Consider the following 18,059-nt stretch of genomic DNA (forward strand, 5'->3'; position numbering starts at 1 on the left):
CATGAACACATTATCTGACAATAAACCAAAGATAATGTGTGTTTTTTCTGAAAATGTGATTGTGTTTGCATGTGCAAAACTCCCACGCTGTAATGCTATGGCACCGCTTTTTGGTTGCTAAGTGGTATTCAGACCATAATTACTTGGCAACAAAAACCATTTATTTAGACAAACATATTCTGTATTCATAAGAGATTACATGTGTGAGTGATAGCAGTGGTAATGCAACAGCATCATTGCACTAATGCATGTGAATAGCACAAAAATGTTCAGGGGTGCGTTCTCCGATAACGTTGTCTCTTAGCGCGCTACGAATACTCAAAAGGTACACCTTAACTACAGGTATACCTTTGCTACGTGTGTTCTCCGAACTATACCTTTGGATGTTGCTTAAGGTAAACCTTCTTAAGTTCGACCTTAGCAGTTGCTGTCCATGGTGGAGGTGCTGAATAGGTTGATATCGACGCCTCGATGATCGATTGTGCGCTCTTTCCTTCACAGTGGTATAGGTAAAGTATTGAGAAAACAATATTCTTTATAAAGAAGCATTTTAGAAATAGTACAAACTGCATTTATCGGGGCTTATTGAAATAAGTACATGCAGAAATAAATACGAGTATGTGTTTATAATTTAGCAAGTGTACAATCCCAAACCCTCACGGCCATAAGTGTGTTAATGTTCTCCACAACGTATGCTGATTATCCACCAGCCGTATCACATTATTGGCGTAAATCGCTCATTTGTGTAATTGGATGATTTCCTCAATAAAAGCGCAAGCATGAGAGACATACCGACATTCACTATGTGGGGGAAAAAAGTCCGCAAAAAGAGATCGCCCAGCCACACTGAGGTCTTACTCAGCCCATATCCATCCCCAACAACCTCCAGAAAACTCCACCACGGCATAAAAACGAAGAGCCGCCAGCAGCTGAATTTCGGGGCTGAGGGGGTAGCTCCGTCGAGCTCCGTGCTGCTTCTCTTATAAAGTAGTTGACATACACTAACTTGCTCCGCGGACGCCGCCGTCTTTGATTTAAAACAAGTACTCGCTGTCTCGCTGCCATAGCTATAAAGTTTGTGTAAACTCATCTTTCTTTATATAGACTCCTAAGCCTTTTCTGTCAAATGGTTCGCCAGCTGATGTGCCTTAGGATAGTAATTAAAAAAGCTAACAACCATTAGTGTATGGAAACTTTATTAATGAAAACACTTCCATACACTGGGTGTAGGCTATAACAACTTAAGTATTTTATGTGTATAATTTTAAAGTAAAGTAAAAATGTAATTTTAATACTAAATCAGATTTTATATTAAATGTTCATATAAAATTTTCTATGTGTAATTAAACTGCGATGTAAAAAATCTTTTTGCGTAGTGGTGGCCACTAGCGGTATGAACCGTCAGCAGCGATAAGGTATAGCTAAGAGCGCTCCAGACCAACCTTACGAACGTATGACTTGCAGAAGGTATACTTAACTAAGAAGGTTTCGGAAACCACGTATTAACGATAAGGTACTTCTTAAGGTACAACTTAAGAACGACGTAGCGTTAAGGTAGTTTCGGAGAACGCACCCCAGGTCACTTTACTAATGTCTACAATTAAAATATCATTAAAATGTTTGTTTTGAATGTAGATCAAATGTTAAACAAACATACTGATTTTTTTTATTTGGGATAAACTTGTAATTATTACATATAATTTTAGTTCAAACACACACACACACACACATATATATATTTCAGACTTTAGATATTTATATTTTGATTATAGTTTACTGGTTGAAAGTCTGGACACACATACAGATTGATTGATTAAATATATTTTTGAACTATATGATAATAAAATATGATTAAAAATATTTTTTTGGATCTAAGGTTAATTTAAACACCTACTTATTATGTATATTTTGTAATATAATGTATAAATAATTATTTAATATATATATATATATATATATATATATAGCAATGCAATTATTTCTCAAATAAAAATTCAAGTTGTCTATAAAATGATATTAAAATGTATACATTTGTATACAAGAGTTAATTTAGACACATCAACTGATTATTTGACTATACATTTTATAATAATAGTAATATTTAAAATAATTCCACAGATGTACAAGTTAATTTAAAAAAAAAGTTGGCTTCATGAGCAAATTCATATGTAAGCACAGTTTGTATTTGTACATAACTCAATTTTAAGCATTTCAGCCACTTTTTTTTTTAAGAGCATGAGAAACAAATTTTGCCAAAATGTCCAAACTTTTGCCTGGTAGTGCATATTGTATAGCTTACCTTTGTGATGCAGTTTTTTGCTGAGCAGTGCTTTGTGCTTTTTGATGAAGTATGATGGCATCGCTGGCAAAACCACGTCCAGTGGTAAACGTAACGCTCTCAGGAACGCCAGTGTATATCTGTCTTATGTGCGTGGTGTTGTTGTATGTATCCTGAGAGGAATGATGAACCTGGGCAAACAGTTCTCTCATTAAAACACTCTGTGTACAGTGTTACCATGGTGGGGAGAGGAAACATGGCAGATAACCGGACATGAAGATCTCTAGATACTTCTGTTTCAGGGAGGGTGATTTGCGTAAATGGGAATACAAATGTGGAGACGAGGAACCTGTTTCCACCTAAGAGGGTTTCACAGAGGATGCAAATCACTTTCTGACATCCAGTGCAAAGTTAATTAACTGACAGTGTTTGCTCCAGATGTTGTACATTACCTATTGAGTAGATAGACTAACCATGTGGACATGTTTTTCCTGCCAGATTTGTGTTATGACCCTTCTTCTCAGGTTAGATTTTGTGTGAATTACATCAATGCTACATGATATATAATGACTCTGATTATATCAATTCTGGACTGAACATCCACCAGATTTGAAATCAAATTATAAGATGGAGGGAACATGTTGAAAGTCTTTAGGGGACTCCTAATGATGAAGAACGTGACCAACTAGGGAAATATATTTCTTTGCTCTGCACAACTTCTACCAAAGAAGGTGGTCATGCATAACAGTGATTTCACCCTGTAGCTCATTTCTAAGTGATAGTTACAGTCAGTTTGTGCTACATCTTTTTCAATTTACCAGACACATTCACCTGACAAACAAGAAAACTCTTGTTTCTAGAGAATATTTATTTTCCCCTTAAGCTGACTTATATTCAATATAGCCATACTGTACTTTGCCAGCATATAACATACTACTGTTCAAAAGTTTGCGGTTGGTCATTTCTTTCTTTTTATGTTTTCGAAAGAACTCTATTATACTCACCAAAGCTGAATTTATTTGATCAAAAATACAATAAAACAGTGATTTTGTAAAAAATAAAAATTATTCTTTTTGAATATATAAAATTGAAAAATGAATATATTTTACAATCTAATTTATTTCTGTGATGCAAAGCTGAATTTTCAGCATCATTACTCCAGTCTTCAGTTCCCGTTATCTTTCAGAAATCATTTTAATATGATGATTAAAATGATTATGCTCAATACATTTTTCTTAATACTGTATGTTGAAACTGTAAAAGTGAGAATCAGTTTTCTTGATGAATTTAATGCATCTTTTAAAAAGTGCCCCCAAATTTTTGAAGAGTAGTACATATGGACCCAAATTAATTCCAAATATATCCTTTGGCTTTTGTACCTGATTGTGAACTAATGCAGTTAGCATCATTGACCTGAGACAGGGGTGACTCATGCAAGTCCAGCAGTTCAGTCTTTTTATTCCCAGTTCTTTAAATGGTTCTGCTGGACCCCTGTGGGTCTCTTATCAGGCGATATTATCCAATTTCCAGCTGTGACCACAACTAGCTTGGAATCTGTTTTGGAAGGATCATTTAGTTCCTGGATTTCTTCCTGTTTTCCTTTGGCAGTAGTTCAGTCGTATTTGCTGTAAATCTGTCCTTCCAGCGCATCAGTCACTCTGCCACGTCAAACAGACCCTAAATGGCTAAAAGTTCTCGCAGCACAGCAGGACTCACACTGACGGACTTCAAGATGCCTGCTATTAATCTAATTATGAACATAACAATTGACTTACAAACTCTACATGTATGAACAAAAAATAATGATGCCTCAATTTGACTTTAGTGTTAGATAATGGAGAAGAGGAAACTAAATATAGAGTATCCTAGTAGTACACTAGTACAGTGCACTGTGCATTAGCCATTTTCTTATGTATCTTTCCTGCATGATAAAATCAGAAAGATTTGCTGGAAAGACAACAAACACTGCTTACATGTGGTCTGCTCCTCTTGTTTTTAATCACCAAACACAGTATAAAACGGGAGAGACGCAGTTATGTTGGGTTAACCAGGATAGTGAATTATACCCTGTTTATGACTTAGGTCATGAGTGATCGGAAGATAATATATCAGACTTTGAGTCTTGGATCAAATAGCCCTTAGAAAAGATGCCCTGCAATCAATGGGAATGTGGAAAATGTGGAAAAACTACCAAAAGAACAACCGATATCTCTCAAATCTCTCAGTTTATACAGTGTAACTGCTAGCCACAATATAGGGCTTATAGTGCGTGGAAGAAAATATCAAAACTAATGCTGTAGTTAAAACAGAAAGCTTGTCTGCACTCACAAGTAAATGAGGAAAATTCCTGTAGATGTAAATTCATATATCAAACAACAATCAGTTTACACACCAAAGGACATGTTATAATGGAATGAAAAGGAAAGAAGGAACTTTACTTACATTGAGGATTTTTTTTTTTTTTAAGAAACAGGCCTGATGGAGAATATAAAATCTTGTGGTTTATTAATATTTTATTTTTCCTGCCAGATCTTCAGATCCACACTCCAGAACACTTTTTAAAGACAACAAATATTTTATCAATAATTTAGTTCAAATTCTCTCCCTCTGTTTGTTTGAGTGTACACTGATGCTATATACTCCATCTCAGTAGGTGGCACCAATGCACAACCACCACTAAATTGAAAGAAGGAGAGAAAGTTTGGCATAACAGATGTGGAGGAAATGAATAGTGTAGTAGTTGCAACCATTATACAAACAACAGAAGAAACAATTCCTAAAAGTACAGGAAATAAACAGGGAAAAAGTGTGCCGTGGTGGGATGAGAGCTGTAGAATAGCAGTTAAAAGAAGAAATAAAGCATTTAGGCAGCTTAAAGCTCATCACACACTGTAAACTTTAATTAGCTACAAAAGGGCACAAGTGGTAGTTAGAAAAACGATTAGGTCAGTCAAACGCATGTATTGGAGACAGTATTGCAATAAAATTGGAAGTGAAACTCAGTTGTCAGACATATGGAGAACAATTAGAAGATTGAGTGGATTAGGTAGAAAGGTCGAAATGCCAGTGTTATGTAGCAATAATAAGAATGCAGTTAGTAATGCAGAGAAAGCAGAGCTCTTGGTAGAAACTTTTGTGAAAATCCACAGTTCTGGAAATTTATCCACAATAGATAACAGTATAGGAATCAGACATTGTTGGAAAACCCTGGAATGAAAGACAGTAGATTTGCACCAGGAGGAGATATGGACCTGCCTTTTGTTTGAATTAAAAAGGGCTATCCTAAATGCACAACAAACAACACCAGGGAAAGATGCTATATGTTATAGCATATAGGGCATATGAGAGATACATCACTGGAGGTAGTATTAAGGCTGATCAATATGATATAGAAAGAAGGTAGAATCCCACTTGAATAGAAACAGGCAGTGATAGTCCCAATACTCAAACCTGGTAAGAATGCTTTAGACCCGTCAAGTTATAGACTTATAGCGTTAACATCACAATTAGGGAAAGTCATGGAAAGGATGGTAACAGATAGGTTAAGTTACTATATGGAAAGTAAGGGTCTCTTTTCAGCATATCAGTCTGGATTTCATAAGGGTAGGGGAACAATGGATTCTGTTTTGTTCTTAGAAGCAGAAGTAAGGAAAGCACAAACTAAAAAGGAAAGTGTAATTACTGTGTTTTTGACGTCGAAAAAGCATATGATATGCTGTGGAAGGATGGACTTCTTATAAAACTTGTCAAATTAGGAATAAAAGGTAAATTATTTGGTTGGGTATTAGATTTCCTGGACAGAAGAACAATAGAAGTTAAGGTTGGTACAGAGTATTCAAGTATAGGGGAAAATGGTACCCCACAAGGTAGTGTTTGCAGCCCCATAATGTTTAATAGTATGATAAATGACATTTTTGATCAGGTAAGTGGAAATATAGGTAAGGCACTTTATGCAGACGATGGAGCACTCTGGGTTAGGGGTCGAAATGTAGAATATCTTAGAAAGAAAATGCAAAATGCAATAGAGAAAGTTTAACAATGGACTTCTAAATGGGGATTTAAACTCTCAATTCCAAAAACTCAAGTTATATGCTTCTCTAAGCGCCACAAAGTAGTACCACTGAAATTGTATGGACAGGATTTGGAACAGGTTAAGGTGGTGAGGTTTCTAGGAGTTCTCTTTGATGAGAGGTTGACTTGGTGTCAGCATATTGATAAGGTCAGAAATAAGTGTAAGAAGATCAACAACGTGTTGAGATGTCCTTCAGGGCGAGACTGGGGAGCGAGTAGAGCTTCGCTAATAAACATCTATCAGGCTCTCATGAGAAATGCCTTTGACTATGGTTCCTTAGCGTATATGTCGGTATCGGAATCTAACCTTAAAAAGCTTGATGTGGAGCAGGCACAGGCACTTCGGATTTGTACCAGGGCATTTAAAACATCACCAGTAACCGCTTTACAGGTGGAGGCAGGAGAGATGCCGCTATGTATTAGGAGGGTCAAGGTCATGTTGGCATATTAAACTAATTTACAAGGACATAGTATGGTGCACCCCACAAAAACTGTCTTGCAAGAATGCGCAGAGCATAATAAAAGCAATTTTTACCGTTTCGAATGGGTGGGAAATGCTAAGGCTCAAAATGCAGGTCTCAATCAGTTGCAAATAGCACCCACTGTGGCAATATCAAAGATACCACCCTGAAAATTTATAAAACCATCTGTAAATGTAAGCTTACAACAAATACTAAAAGAAAACTCAAAAATAATGCCGCAGTGGATAATAGTTCAAAACTATGTAGTGCAGTATCAAGAGGAATTATTAATTTTTACGGATGGATCAAGTAGCCGGAAACAGGCTATACTGGTGCAGCATTTTTTATTCCTCGGTATGAAGTAGTTGTCAAAAAGAGGACTACAGACTACCTGTCAGTTTACATTGTGGAGTTGATAGCAATTTTACTGGCATTAGAGTGGGTGGAAAAAAATCATCAGATTCAAGATGTTATTATAGCCTCAGACAGTTTATCAGCATTATTAAGCATTCAATCTGGGAGAGCGTCATGTAGGCAAGACCTCATTTATCAAATACTAAATTTGCTTCTCACACTTCATAATAAGGGAGTGGTTGTCTCCTTCCTTTGGGTTCCTGCTCATGTGGGGGTGGAAGGAAATGAAGTTGTGGATATGCTAGCAAAAAATTCTATAAAGCATGAAACAGTAAATGTACAAGTACCAATAAGTAGAGCAGAGGTCAAAACCATCATAAAGCAACATTCACTTAATATATGGCAAGAATATTGGAACACAGCAGATATAGAATGTCATCTATACAGCATACAAAATCAAGTAGTCACAAGCATGAGGAAGGGCAGAAACCCTAGGGAGGAGATGTTAGTCTCGCATCTTAGAATGGGTCACATTGGTTTAAATACAACGTTGCACAGAATAGGAAAACGTGAAAATGTGCAAGAGACAGTGAAGCATATACTGTTAGACTGCAAAAAATATGAAGAAGATAGGGCAGAATTAAAGGCAAAGATGGATGAACAAAGCATGACACTTGAGCATTTATTAGGGAAAGCATCTGGGAGTATACTCAATTTATTAATTTAATAATAATAATTAAGTTTTTGAAAAACACTGGGTTAAGTGAAATAATTTGATAGGAAGGAATTTTCTTTTGTAAAGGTTTTATATAAGTTTTTATATTTATTTATTTACTTATTTAATTTTTCTTCACCTCTCCTTTAATGTCATTCTAATAGCCACACTCCAGTCTAGTAGGTGGCGGTAATGCACATTTGAGATTAGTTGCCAACCGACATTAAACCCAAAGAAGAAGAAGAAGTAGTTTTGCCGGAATTTCTTTTTTGGCGGGAATAAGCAGTTGGCGTGCCAAAGCGTTTCCAAGCATAACTCTGAAGTGATATGACAAAAAGCTATGATCAGGATGTGGGTGTTGTTTGGTTTCATGATCATGCTGATACTTGCCGTAGGTAAGACATTATTTATATTGTTTTGTTTCGATTTGCAAGTTGAATCATGTATGGATACAGGCCTAATGCTTCATTTAGAAAACGAGTGAGACTAGTGACTATATACATTAAGTGTAAGAGTCATATTTCATATTTCAGAATTTATATTTTCTAACTTTTATTATGTAAATTTGGTACAATAATTGTTTTTTAATAAGTAATTTACTGTTGATTATATTTAATTGGTTTATATTTGTTCTTACTGCGCATGTTCAGTGTCGTAATTTTTTGTAGTTCATTTGAAAAGATATTGATGCACATGCAATAAGTTCAGACGAACGGAAGAACACAAAGCTTTTGACCTTTTCTAATTGCATTTGATATAGCATAAATTGGCTCACAAGTAAAGTATCTCTACAAATAAGTTGTTGAAAAGATATCACTGAACAAGAAGATTATACTGTATTTGAGAAATGTGATTCTTTATTGACTTGGAAGAATAAACAATGATTAAGGAATGAAATGATGAAATACAATATAGGAAGATACGCGTCAAAACTTGTGGAACAACTAAAATATATTATTAAAAAAACAGCTTTATCAGTTGTTTAAGCTAAAAGGAATTATTGCAAGTGCGCACTTTACAGCATGCTAGAGGAAGACAGTGTATGCGAATTCAGAAGGGCTCGTTTGCTGTGGACAAGCAACGACGTGCAGTATTGCGTTCAGTGGAGTTATGAATGAAGGGAGATCAATCATCTTACTGCTTGCAAGAAGTTTTAATGAGCAACTTCAATTGATAATGAACTTGCACGTTTTTAAGCCTCACAAATGGCGGATAACAAAGACGACGTCGATAATGCTTTTACGCAGTCTGAACGCAAGAGGGGGCGCAAACTAACAAGGGTTTGGAACATAGACATATTATAAATAGTATTTATATGTCTATGGTTCTAACGTGCATGGTGCCATGTAAGCCATGTATAACTGTCACATGTGCAGCCCTGCTACAATGTAGATAATAATTAGCACACATACTTTTTGTATTAAAAAACATCTGTTACATCTTTACTTAATCTCTCTCACTTGTTGCAATGCATTGTGGGATTGTCTTGTGCAGAAATTCTGTATTGGTGGGAAACTCATTAGATTAAGACATTAAGACATTACATTTCTTTGTAATTTATCCCTCAAATAATGTGAAATATAGACAAATAGCAACTTTTAGTTCTACACTGAACATTGTTTTTGTTAAATGAGGAAAAATAGAATAGGCCTAGTTTTTCAGTAACTGAATGTGTTGCTAGCATATAACCATTTTGAGGTTATTCAAATAGATAATCAGCCTTGTTGGAAAAATAACAGATTTATTTCAGAATAACTGCTGGAGTTCAGGCTATATGTTAAATTGAATTCTTGGCCACAGTTTTTCTGAATATAAATCTTATACTGACATGGTGAGCAAACGATTGTAAAATCTGAATGTGAATCTAAGTTTGACTCTGTATTACTAATGGTCTTACAGTTAACATATTCAAATATTTATTTTGACAGGTTCTTGTACAGAATGCAAAAAGATGGATGTAATTGAGGGGGAAAATGCTAGCCTACCGTTCGCAACCTCTGGGCTGACTTTTTTCTATGAAATCCATTGTGAAGAGAGGACAAAGACTAAGATTGCTTTTTACTGTGGCCCTGCTGATAATTGCAGCAACAAGAGTACAACTGGAGTTTCAATCGAGTCTGGCCATCTAATAGTTCATAATGTCACCTACAACAGATGCTACAGTATCATTCCAGAAAAAAACACACCAGGAAAAGAGACATGTTATAATGTTACTGTCAACAGTGAGTATGTTACAATGTCACCATTCTTCTAGTGTTACAAATAACATTTGACACTTTACAATTGTTTTGAGGTTCAGGTGGGTTGTAGAGAAGTTAAGCCAGTGGTTTTATCAAATGCTGTGTTCTTCTGACCCTTACAGAACTACACACTATCATCAGCCCAAAAACAACAACTACACCACCCAATGAATACACAAATATTATTATTGCTGTTAATGCTGCTGCTGTTGTTGCTGTGATCTTGGGTGTCATCATCTGGTACAAATGTAAAGTAAGTTGTGTTACAGTAATTGAATTGTTATTTTGACCTAATTAAGTAATTTGACCTCATTTACAACTGTGTTCAAGTAAAGGCTGCTTATTGTTCACATCAGAGCGAACACTTTTACAACAACGTGAATGCTAAGTCCAATTTAAAATCCAGATGTAAAAGTACTGCATGTTGAAAGCACGGCTTAATTTGAATTCAAAAGCCACACATACTATTTTGTAGTTTGTCATTATCATTATACAGCTCCAAACTAATCGTGGTAATTCAAATTTAACAGCATAAAATCTTTTGTGTGAACTTTAAATACAGCAGAGCTAAAGTGGGCAAAAGTGTCTCATGAAGAAATCATCATGGGTGAGTCCTCCCAGGGTGTCTTTGGGTTCCTTTACACTTGATATAAACCATAAACATGTGTTTCATACACAAATTCCAACGTGCCTCCACTGGGATAACTGAATGATCTCCATGCATGTCATACAGTACATGATAGCTGATAATGGTGAAATGGTTTAGTATAGGTCAGATACATGACGGCGAGCGTGATTTCACTAAGTACAACATGTTCCTGGATTAACATCCTTGTTGATCCTAGTACACAATTCCAATCAACCAATCAGAATTGAGATATAACTTTTCAAGAAATATCTGTTTTAGGCTCAAAATCAGAGTTAGGTGCTTCTATGCTCTTGTTAATCATTTCCCACTGATTTTAGGTATAAATTATGGGTAAGGTTAGGTTTAGGGGTAGGGATTGGGTTAAGTCTATATTTTTCGAAAATAATATTGATCCAGGATCATCAAAAGATCCAGGAACATTAAACTAGATTAGATTAGATTCAACTTTATTGTCATTATGCAGAGTACAAGTACAGAGCTAATGCATATAAGTGCAGAGCAAGTAAAGCTATGATATACAGAATGTACAGTGGAGTTGCTATATACAATATTGATCAGAGTATATACAGAATATAAATATGAATGCAATGTAGGGATTGTATGTACATTATGACCAGAGCAATGAAGGATTATATATACATTATGAATAGCAGGAATGTGAGAACAGTGGTAATAAATACAGTTGGATGAGTGTGCAAAAGTATTGTTGAACAATGTATTATATGCAAAATAACAGTAGTGCAATGATATTTTTTGTAGAAATAGTTTACTGTCCTTGTACAGTAACAACTTTAGACAGTTTATAGTGTAATAGCTTTAACCATGTGCAGTCTGTGCAAAATATGAATAGTGCAAATAATGTATGTAAAGTACTGTGACCAGTGCAGGAAAAGTGCAGGTGCAGGTTAGATTGGTGGTGTGGCGTTCAGAAGTGTCACAGCCTCGGGAAAGAAGCTCTAAAAACCATAAATGTCTTATTTGGCAAAATCACGGTGACCGCTACATGACATATGTCTATATATGCATTTGCGAAAATAAAAAGTGACAAGAACAGAAGATTACAGAAAATTAACGAAGTCTGTGCAAAAGGGATGGATGAAGATCATTTGTAGTTTCTCTATTACACAATACCTGGATATTTGGATATGTCATTTACACCTGCCCAGAGGTGGGTAGAGTACCCAAAAACTGTACTCAAGTAAAAGTAAAAGTACTTCTAGAAATATTTACTCAAGTAAAAGTAAAAGTACTTGAATAGTTACTTGAGTAAGAGTAAAAGAGTATCGGATAAAAAATCTACTCAAGTAGTTAGTTACTAGTTACTTTGGGTCATATATACTGAGCCTATTTTTATTTAGATATATAGATAAAATGTATGTAATGTATGTGTGCGTGTATAAATGTATATATTTCATCAGCCTTTACTCCAATTTATGTAATTTATTATAAAACCCTGTCTGTTTACTTAAGTAACAGATATAGGTGTCATGCCATAACATATTTTTAATACGACTGACTTTATATTAAATGTGAATTTAACATTGAAAGTTAATGTGATATAAATATTGCTACTAATCTTTCATTGTTCAGAAAGAGAGCAAATAACATTTACATTATTAAAGATCATTTTCACTGACAGTCTAGATTTCAATCACTCTCAGAAACTCCCATTAAAATCACTGAAACTGTTAACACTGTGAAATCAATATCTTAATTAAAGATTCGTACACACATCTGCACTTTGTTGTTTCTGGCGAGAGAATTCGCCAGAAAGAGGTATTCAGTCAGTGAGCGAGTGAAGGAAGAACCGGAATTTTAGCGATGACTCATCTGAACGCCTCTGATTGGCCAATGCTTTAATAAGCTCAAAAGAATCATGTGTGATTGGTTATAATGCGCAGCGCTGTAAAAACACATCTATCTCTGGCTCAGCGCCAGCAAGCAATCACAGATCTGAATTTAGCAGCTGATGTTATGACTTGCTGAACCTAACCTACTCGCACAGGTGTGATTGTATTAAAATTAATAAAAACTTAATCGGCTATTTTTGTCTTTTGGAAGCTGCATTCAACTTGACTCCCCTCTTATAAGCCACGCACGTACAACAAACTAATGTCACAGTGGTATCGTGTACTGTAATCGAATGTAGCCCAAGTTATTACCTGTTAAACAGTAGACAGCACACGCGGTGTTCATCTAATAAGGATCTCCATCGCTAGCAAATAATAGCCTTTGCAGATTTGCTTTCAATTCAGTGCAGTTCCATAGCCACGTTTTCAACGCTGCTGATGTTAAACGTTACAACTCTGAGTGAACCACTTCAGATGCTCAGCGCGTGCGGCAGGGAACTGAACGACTCATTCAAACTGATTCATGAACCAATTCGCTCGTTTGCCAATTGGTTTGATCAAGCCTTTGAACAGAATTGACTCAAAAGAATGAATCATTCGCGAATGGGCATCGCTCATCGCTCATTGAAAAGTAGACGGCGCGTTGGAATAAACTGAAGCATTTATAACATTTATTGCATTAAGATAAAGTAACGAGAGGAGCGTCGCCCACAGTAACGAAGTAAAAGTACAGATTTCCCCCCAAAAAATTACTCAAGTAAGAGTATAAAGTACCCATCTTTAAATATACTCTGAAAAGTATTAGTTACCCCCAAAAAATTACTCAAGTAAATGTAACGAAGTAAATGTAACTCGTTACTACCCACCTCTGCACCTGCCTGACCATCTCTGTGTGTATTTTTTAGTATTCACTATGAATCTTTGGTGCATTTACTGTACAGCTTTAAAAGTTATAATGCTCTATGATTATGACCTGATTGCTGTTAATGTGTGTGAATACCAGATTTAATTGGGACCTGTTTGTGAGTGGCTCTCTCAGGTAGAACATAACTATGGTCACACAGCAACTACACACCACTACACACCACTTCTCATGTGGAATTGGGATCATTCACACTTAATCCCAGTTCATTTGTAATGTAATATGATCTGGAATACTCCTGTTCTGAATTTTGCAGAAAAACTGGAATCAGCCAACTGACTTCTTACAACAATGAATGCACCTCAACTTTAGATGGCTGCTTCACCTTCCATGGATTCCATCTAGTCACTTTATTACTTTATTGACCTCATGTCTACAATGAAGGATTGAAATGAAGGACAACATCTGTTTGGTGTCTGGTTCAGACTTAATTTATGAAACTGAATTTTTTTGTTTTCTCAAAATGCAAATGACGGATTATAATGTATATACATACATACATTATATATATTTGTATTTGTCTTATTTGTGTGTGACTCTCTATTTTTCTTTTCTAGACATTGTTAAGCACTTTGGTCAACCATGGTTGTTTTTAAATGTGCAATACAAATAAATTGAACAAAAATTGAACATATATATATATATATATATATAATATATACACATCCACATCCACTTTGTACCCCCCAATCCCACCATCCATGTTGTTTGCAATCATTGCGTGTACTTCTCTCAATAAAGCCTCCACATAATTATGCGCCTTCTTGTGTATTGGAATCAGAGGTGCTAAATTACTTATTTCCAGATTTTTGCCTACACTAAGAAATAAATAAAATTAAATAAATAATAAGTTAACCCCTGCAGCATGCATCATGGCATTGTCTTTAGCTCACAGACAGAGCTCTTCTTTGAGCAGAGCACAATATCAAGTGCTCAACCAGTAAAACAACAGTGCCAATTCTCACCAGACTGGACAGAATCAATTGAATCAGAACACCACAATGCTCCAGACAATTTGAAAGAGAAGAGAGAGAGGCATGAAGTTGACAACTGGCATTGTCCCTATTAAGAGACACATAAGCTGCAGAGGACTTTGTGGCAGGAATCGGCTTCCTGTCATTCTGTTTGAGTTTGTGCTCATTTGTGAGGTTGTGGGAAGACCTCTTTGTTGTGAAGATGGACGGTCTTTCTGCTCACTGGATTTGCAGCTGTGCAGCTGTAGGCCTCTGGATCAGTATACTCAGGTTCATGTTGATATCTGGACTGCTGGTCTGGTTCAACATTTCACCCCCTTTATACCATGAGATGGACACACCTCGTTCATATTTTACAAAGCAGAGCACAGAGCAGAGTTCTTGATTTGAGTGAGTCACCAATGTGCCAGTCCTGATGGCAGGGACAGAAACTGGATCACACACACACACACACCACACACACACACACACACACACACACACACACACACACACACACACACACACACACCTCTTTATGATCATTAGTTATTGCAAAAGAAAATATATATATATTTTTTTATTGCTACAACAAAATCTTACCATAAACTAATTCTGAGCGTCCACTTCATAAAGTCCAGATTAACTGGTGCTAATGTTCCAGATAGTCAGTGATCCAGTTTCTCAGTCCAGCTTCAGTCTGTTGGCGAGTCTCATAATGTTCATAATGAGTGAAAACTGATCCTTTATACAGCTGTGCTATACGGCTAGTTTGGTCTCCTCTTTCAAAAAGCCACATTACTTCAGTATCTCTCTCTAGACCAGTTGCTCCTTTTTGCAGAGTGACTACTTGTCCATTCATAACAATCTTTACCTCATCCCACCTACCATTCTCAAGATCTAATACAATATCAAATTTGTTTTAATATTAGTTTAGCAGTTATATAAGTACTAATATAAGTACCTAAAGTACTAAAATTAAAAACAAACATCAGGAATATGGCCTGGAATGTCCGTAGAATCAACCATGTAATATTCAGGTTTAAACAACTATTAGGCATACAAGTTGTCAGATATTAGATTTAGTTTTTTTTATTATTATTATGAAATTTACATATTTTTAACACACTTCCACCATCCAATCATTTAAGATGCATGACAATTGTACAGTAAATCAGTTGAACACAAAACCATCAGCATATTAGAATGATTTCTGAAGGATCATGTGACACTGAAAACTGGAGTAATGATGCTGAAAATTCAGCTTTGATCACAGGAATAAATTACATTTTACAATATATTCAAACAGAAAAAGTTATTTTAATTTGTAATAATATTTCACAATTGATTGTTTTTACTGTATTTTGAATCAAATAAATGCAGTGTTTGTGAGCAGAAGAGAAACTTTTGACCCAGTACAGTTCTTGGGATTAATTGTACTTCCACCTTATATTACTGTCGTGAATTTCAATCATTTTTTTCAGAGGACAGCAGAATAAACATTGATACATACATTTCTCCTGGCTGTATTGAGTACATTTCATAGTTTGCATGACAGCACCAGTGTTCACTTCCTCAGAAATCATCTGTCACATAATAACAGCCATCAATCACATCGACATGAGCTGTAATCAGTGAACGCACCATCCATCAGATGCTCACAGGCAGAATGGATCACATAAAAATCTGAAGGACAGTTTGCTCGGCTCCATAATAAAGACAAGTGAGAGTGTTTTAGGTCATGCATAACTTATAAACTTATGGTTTTGTGTAATATGTGTTGAAGAATGATGTTATGAATTTTGCTCATTTAAATCTGTCAGTCATCAAGTTAACAGACTGCCAACAAGCTGTCAAGAACAATACTCTTAAAAGCAAACAAATCAGTAATTTGGCACCATATGCCACTGTTTTTCAGAAAGAGCACATGTATGAATTCATAGATCGATATTACAGTAATACCAGCTCTTATTACGAATCAAAAGCCATAGCCTTTTGCTGAACATTAGATTGTGTCCAAAAGCTTCAAAACAGACTATTTTATAATCAGTCTCTCTCTGTCTTTCTCAAATCAAATTGATTCTCTGGAGCAGGATCAGCAAATGTAATCAGTGATTAAAAAGGCTGTGATTGAGGAGCGTGCACATGCTCATCAGATCAAATGAGCATCTGTTGTGCTGCAGCAGAGCTCTTGATTGAGCAGCACACAGGTGGATCTGCACTCATGGAGGATGTCAGATAATTGCAGGTTTCTGCATCTGCTGAGAAGAGAGCATCTGATCGGAGACTTATTCACTGTCTTTACTGCTCCAAAACAAACTGCATCTCACTTGATCCTATATGAATCTGCAGGGTGTGCTGCTCTGAAACCAGTTACCTGATCCAGTTCCCATCAGCCATCTGAGATCAACTGATCCAAGATCTGCTGCAGGAGGACGGTTTAAGGTCTTGTGGTAATGACTGCTTTTTATTGAAGTCCTGAAAGTGGCCTGCAAGGAAGAAGACACCTTTGAGAAGTAGTTTGCACCATGTCCCTACCTATAACCAGCGACTAGTAAATTGTCCTCAGTATTAACTTTGAATCATTCGATTCGTAGTGCACAATGAAACATTTGACCTAACCTTTTTTATTAAACAGTAAAAAACATTAAGAAGGAACACAGATACAAATCTCTTAAAGCGGTCATATGATGCTTTTTTAAAGATCAATATTTTGTGTATTTGGTGTAACAGGATATGTTGACATGCTTTAATGTTAGAAAAACACATTATTTTTCAAATACTGCCCCGCCTCTCTCAAACACAGTTTTCTACAAAGTCCCTCCTTCAGACAAGCACAGTCTGCTCTGATTGGTCAACTGAACCAGTCCATGTGATTGGCCGAACACCGCAAGCACTCCTTGTCAGAAATGTAATTCCCTTTTTCCATAATTGCGAGCTTCATCTTTCAAAATAAATGTAAAGACAGTTAATAATGTCCTTCGTTTTCCCATCAATTCAAGCCAGAAAGGGGAACGGAGTGGTGTGAGACACAGTGATGAAGCTCGTATGTGTTTGTACAGTCATTGATTCAGAAGCGCCAGATTGTCGTAACAAAGTCACAGTTACCTCTTCTCCTAAGTTCTCGAAACAGTCATCCATAAAATGTGTTGCTGTTCTGTTGTAAGTAATCTTAAAGATTCCTAAATGCATCTACTTTCAGAAGACCAAATAAAGTGCTTTTGCGTTCACCTAGATACACACAGCATCTCCCTGATATGACTGCTTCAACACTAACTGTGTTACTGAAACCAATCTTCCTTCATTGCATGAACATTGGGCGACATTACGCAAACGTGACGTAGACATGTGGGAGCGTGTTTGAATGAGCTGGTTTGGGGGCATGGTCTTAACTTTGATAAAGAATATCTCTTTGGTTTTAAAACTTTAGTCTTTTAAATCTATGCACAATCAGCCTGTTACACTCCAAAGAGAAAGAATACCTTGAAATCGCATTATATGACCCCTTTAAGAAAATGAACCAGGGTTTTATTATAGTAAAATTGAAGCAACTAGGCTTTTTTAAA

Source organism: Carassius carassius, chromosome 37 (assembly GCF_963082965.1).
Source record: "Carassius carassius chromosome 37, fCarCar2.1, whole genome shotgun sequence".
Lineage (NCBI taxonomy): Eukaryota > Metazoa > Chordata > Actinopteri > Cypriniformes > Cyprinidae > Carassius > Carassius carassius.